General features: G+C 35.2%; 1 long non-coding RNA gene across 1 annotated transcript; it reads right to left on the reverse strand.

Annotated features, from left to right (window-relative positions):
* Positions 1-931: 931 nt before the first annotated feature.
* LOC114532004 lies at positions 932-4,732 on the reverse strand. The gene is made up of 3 exons (XR_003687912.1): positions 4,621-4,732; positions 1,285-1,323; positions 932-1,056 (listed from the first exon to the last, which is right to left on the reverse strand). It is a non-coding gene; the product is annotated as an uncharacterized LOC114532004 (long non-coding RNA).
* Positions 4,733-5,650: the final 918 nt, after the last annotated feature.

Genomic DNA, 5,650 nt, shown 5'->3' on the forward strand with positions numbered 1-5,650 from the left:
AAAGTCGAGATATCACCTTACGTTTTTTTGTTGTCTAAAGCTGATATCTTGAGTTTACAAGATGTCATTTTGCGGAGTGTTTTTTCTTGCATTTTATCAAATTGTCTGCTGGTAATTAATGGTTTTCAGAGCGAACATTGTCTTAGCTTTTGGTATATTACAATTATATTTTACCTAAAATTTCACGGAGATGTGAGCCTATTAATTTTTTAGATGTGTTTAAATAACGCCAAAATCGCAGCATAGCAGCAAATAATGAGAGAAGCATTGCTCGCATTTAAGAAACCCTTGGGCATTTTCCTAACTTATAATTATTTCAAAAAATTATCGTCAGAATTTCTAGCGATATTGCATAATGCAACAGTTTTTAAATGTCTGCTGTTCATAGTGCAAAGCTTAGCTTAATTATTATCATTTTTAAACAGCGTATTATTGTTTATTAATTATTTGACAAATAATATACTGATTTTGAAAAGTAATATCTCCATGAAATTCAACAAAATTGAAGCACAACTATAACATATAAAAATGTAAGTTGGTCTTTCCTGTAACCACTGAATAAGTACTTTTTGGACCAGGAACTGGTCCCTAACCGCAGCTAATCTTGTTGTTGTTGTTGTAGTTGTTGTTGTTGTTGTTGTTGTTGTTGTTAGGGGGCGACGCTCTTTAAAAAACCCCTAAGGCTCTAGCATTACTTGTTTGATCGGAATGAAACTTGGCGCAATTATTCTAAGCAATATTCTGCATCGATTGACGGAGTTCGAATTTTTACTTTTTTCCTTTGAAGCAAGTTACAAGCAATTCTTGATATATTTGCAGCAAAAATACATACATATCATCAATATTCAGCCTATATATATATATATAAGTAAACGCAAACGATTAGATATACATTGTCCTCTCCAAAGTTATAAATACAATACAGCTCAGAAATTAAACTCGGTTACGCAGTTCCTGGTCCACTATAGCACGATCGTACTTGTTGAGACACCTGTTAGATAAATCTTTACTTTATCTTTACTTTATAAATCTTTACTTTATCTTGTTAAACATATCCTTAAATAGAAATTCGAAATGAATTGGTTAAGCATCCATCTCTCTCTCTCTCTCTCTCTCTCTCTCTCTCTCTCTCTCTCTCTCTCTCTCTCTCTCTCTCTCTCTCTCTCTCTCTCTCTCTCTCTCTCTCTCTCTCTCTCTCTCTCTCTCTCTCTCTCTCTCTCTCTCTCTCTCTCTCTCTCTCTCTCTCTCTCTCTCTCTCTCTCTCTCTCTCTTCCATTCTCTTACCCTTGGAAGCAATCATCTATTTGGCAATATTTGCAGTCCCTGAAAATGAAATGTAAAGGTAAGTCCTTGGTTTCATGCAAGTACGAAAGAGGAAGCAGATTTGCCCGGGTTAAACGTTCTTGATATTGAACAGAGAACCTGGGTGTGCCAAAGATATAAGAGTTTACCCTAGCTCATATTTTTGTGAAAATAAAGTTACTGGAAATAAAATTACTCATCTATAGTCCGTGTTAAGGTAAATTATTTTAATTGTTAATTGCCATGAAATATAACATGAGACGTCTCACACAACTTTCGAAGTGAAGCTTGCCCTGACAGCGAACGACATTGCAACGTTATTTTTGTATGAATATTTCGAAGTCCTGTTTTGTTGAAGGCCTATCAGTTCCCGCCTCACCGCGTGTATAAGGAACGTATAAGAGGCCTAGGGACTAGACTGACAATTTCCATCCGTGTTGGGAAACTGTAGAAATTAGAGCCGTATTACTTACGTCCGCGTCGTAGATTTGGTGAATCTTAAAGTGCCTATATCACTTGTGGGATCTTTACGGATATGAATAGAGCTTGAAAAATTAGTTTATAAGTTCTACAACCCTTTTTGATATAGTTAAATAGTTTCGGAAATATTTACATCTAAACATGACGATTTGCCTAAATTTCCGTCGTGATCGGGGGCCTGGGACTCAGGAACCGAGTTCTTGTCAAACATAACAATTGTAATTTTACTTTGATCTTCCAATAACGTAAAATATTTTGAGAAAAACTCGCCCAGTTGCTACAGCCATATACAACGCACCGTTCCCGCATTTTTTTCTTGAAAAGCGCAAACTATATCGCCAGTGAAACTCTTCATGTTTACATTATAAAAGACGGCGTGTTTGCAAATCATTCCTGAGTCCCAGTCCCCCCAACCGACGTATTTTCGAAACTATTTATTTATATCAAAAAAGGTTGTAGAATTTATAAACTTTTTTTTCAAGCCCTATTCAAATCCGTAAAGATCCCACAAGTGATATAGGCACTTTAAACTCACTAATATGGAATCCCAACAGGACATGGTGCAGGGGCCGGTTGTTTAAAAGCCGGTGACGCTAACCCAGGGTTAAAAGTCCCTAACCCAGGGTTTAATTTTAAACCTCGGTTGATTTACGTTGCACAAAGCTCGCTTAGCGTTAATCCTGGGTTAAAATTGATAAAAAATTAACCCTGCTAGCGAGGTGGGTTAACGTTTTAATCCTGGGTAAGCTTGAATGAATAATTAGGGAGCTGAAACACGTATTCGTAAACACGTCTTATTCTTCATGAATTAAACACTTTTGAAAGGTTTTACGAACAATTTCGACGCAAAGAATTATTTAAGTTTGACTTCGTTCGGTTTAAAAGATAAATAAATACAACGGTACAAATTGAAACATCGTAATCGAAATATTTGTTTCGGATGCCAAAATTCGATTCTCTTCATTGGCAGCAAGTGGTAAGGCTACGTTTGTTCCTGAATTTTGAATAATCAAAGAATGCCTGAAATTTTAAAACAGATTGTTTATAATTTGCTTAATTTTATTTCACATCGACATTGTTTATCATACAAAATGGCTTTTCATTTCGAATCTTTCGAAAATTCCATGCACGGAAATTGCTGTTCAAAAAAACGCCCCTGCGACCCTACACTCACGGCATATAATTTTTCGACCAATCGAAAGCCATCTTATATCCAATTTAGTCCTTGAAATACATTTAATCCTAGGTTAAATATTTTAACCGAGGGTTAACTAACCCTACCGCTATATAACCCTGCTTTTAACAACACTGTTTTAACCCAGGTTTGATTAGCCTAGGGTTAAGGATTTTAACCCAGGTTTAGCACTAACACAGGGTTAAATTTAACCTGCTTTTGAACAACTTTCGTCAGATAATCTTTTGACAGTAAACACATCAATGCTAGTAACTCGGGTGCCTGCCGGAATTGATAGCGGTTGAAGAGATATATTATAGCTATAGTTCGCGTCCGTGTTTATCTTTTGAAAATACAAGTTAATGTGTTGTGGATGAATGATTGAGCTAATGTCACCCGGCGTCGCTGCTTTTTAGTAATCGTATTTATAGTATATATTTATTATTGACGAAATTACGAGAAAAATGATCAAAATAAATTAATGCAAGTTAGTTGTTAATATCGACCAAAATACCATAAAACCGTAGTGATCTAACCAGTCTTGATATTCTTTACAGACTCATGACTTGACAGACTCTTGTGAGTCCTCTGTCTATGTATAAATACATACTGTATAATAATAGCAAAAGGTCAGAAATTTTATAGACGTTTCATGCATCTCCTTTTCGTTATTTTAAAAAATACTTTATAAGATACATAATAGTGCTAATATATACACACTATAATTATTCTATAGTCTATAGTTCATGTATTGTCGGTATATGAATTGATTTGTCAACTTCGTATTTGGCTGGCATTCTAATCAGCTTGGATTTGGTACTTTGGAAAGACAAAGATTTCTTCATAGGGAATAGACATTATATATATAGATGTATTGGAAAGCCATAAATAATATTTTGTTTTAGGAGAACCAATTCTAGACTCTTTTACTTCATCATTCACATGCATTGAAGTGTGAATTAGACGATGTTTTCAAGTTGTTCAATCATCTACTAAGCATTTCTCAAATTTTCCTGAGCAATGCATATCTCTTTTACAATTGCAAAAATGGGCAAAATCTTCTTCATCATCACTAAATTTCAATCTCAAATGTGCACTATAGACATTCCCAAAGGCCTTTTGCCCTACTACAGAGGGTAATTTTTACCTTAAAAATAGGGCAAAATATATTTACACCCCGGTTGGAGGAAATTTCAACTTTTTAAATTATTTATTCAAGTTTTGCTCCCAAAGAGCGTGTCGTTCTGTGGAAAATTAACTACACCCTTATATATGGGATAGATTTCATATTTGCAGCATGGAACATACTTTAACGATGTTATAGTTATCTTCCTTTAGTGAGAGGGCTTTTAACCTAGTTTGGTGAACGTTTCGTCATGTCAACTGCATTTACTCATTTTTGTGCGCAAGCCGTTTTTAATCAGCCGCTAAACCAACCTCTTTTTTAACCTGCTAAAAAAGTATATTTAATAAACCTTCTGTGAAAGTTGTGTCCGAACGTCTCAAGCTATCGACACGTGCATAGTAAATGATTTTTCTAACCACGAGTGCTTGGGTGCATACGCCTTGAAGATATTCACCAAATGTAAACTTTTTTTTACACCCTGTAAAGCTTTATTCCCTTCTGATAATAAAATAACTAGAGAGTTTACAATGGTACTTACCAATCTGGTGTCAGGTAGTAACAGCATCTTTTGCCAGGTGGACAAGTATATTTGGAAGGATGATAACAATGGTAGTCTGAAGTATCATCCTGCGAAATACAGGAATCAGTGCATGTCTGAACTGCAAAGGAAAGGGAAGTCGCACTCACCATTTAGTCAACTTATAATTTTAAAAAAGAGTTGGGGTTACGATTGTTTAAAATACAAAAACATTCAGGATCGGTTGACCTGTTAATATGATAACCTTTTTTATTTTTTTTCTTGCGGTCCGAATTCATATTTTAGCGTTTCCTGCAATCTGATTGGCTACGCGAGCGGTCCGTATGAGGCCGTACGGACCGCGCGAGATTTAAAAGCACAGAGAAATATCAAAAAAGCACAAAAAAATCTATTTTTTACCAGTTTAGTCGGTTCGTATAGGGAAATGTTTCCCTCGGTGTCAAAACGTCCTTATATAATTATACAGTTATATCAGCGTGAATGTGCATGTGTATAACTATGCATGTGTAATCTGTTCAAAAATTCACAAATCAAAATCAAAAGATTTGAGTTGTTGATCTATTTGCTTGCTCTATTTGCTTGCTTGCTCTATTTGCTTGCTTGATCTATTTGCTTGCTCATAAAGTAATAATTTTGCTTACCAGTCTTTCCTGGTTCCAATCTCGCGCATGCGCCTAACCAATAAAACAATCCAACGTCTATCATAGAGATTATAAATTACACAACTAAGAGATATATGCTATCATAATTATGATAGTGTTGTTTTTAATTCTTATGACGACCATGAAAAAGAATTTGGACAACTTTGGACTCCGCTATGTTCTCCCACAATACTCGGGTGTAATTCCTAATCACCGAGCGGAATTATTATGATATTGTATTATTAACTATTCATAATGATACAATGCAGCATCCCTCGCTATTTCCAACCAAAGAAATAATCTTCATGACGAGCTAGACCTAGATTGGCTATAAATATAAGTTTAAATTATGAAATGACTCAGTGCATGGCAATGCATGGTAGTCAATA

The sequence above is a fragment of the Dendronephthya gigantea genome, unplaced genomic scaffold (assembly GCF_004324835.1).
Source record: "Dendronephthya gigantea isolate DGI-Jeju-01 unplaced genomic scaffold, DenGig_1.0 000077F, whole genome shotgun sequence".
In the NCBI taxonomy this organism is placed as follows: domain Eukaryota; kingdom Metazoa; phylum Cnidaria; class Anthozoa; order Malacalcyonacea; family Nephtheidae; genus Dendronephthya; species Dendronephthya gigantea.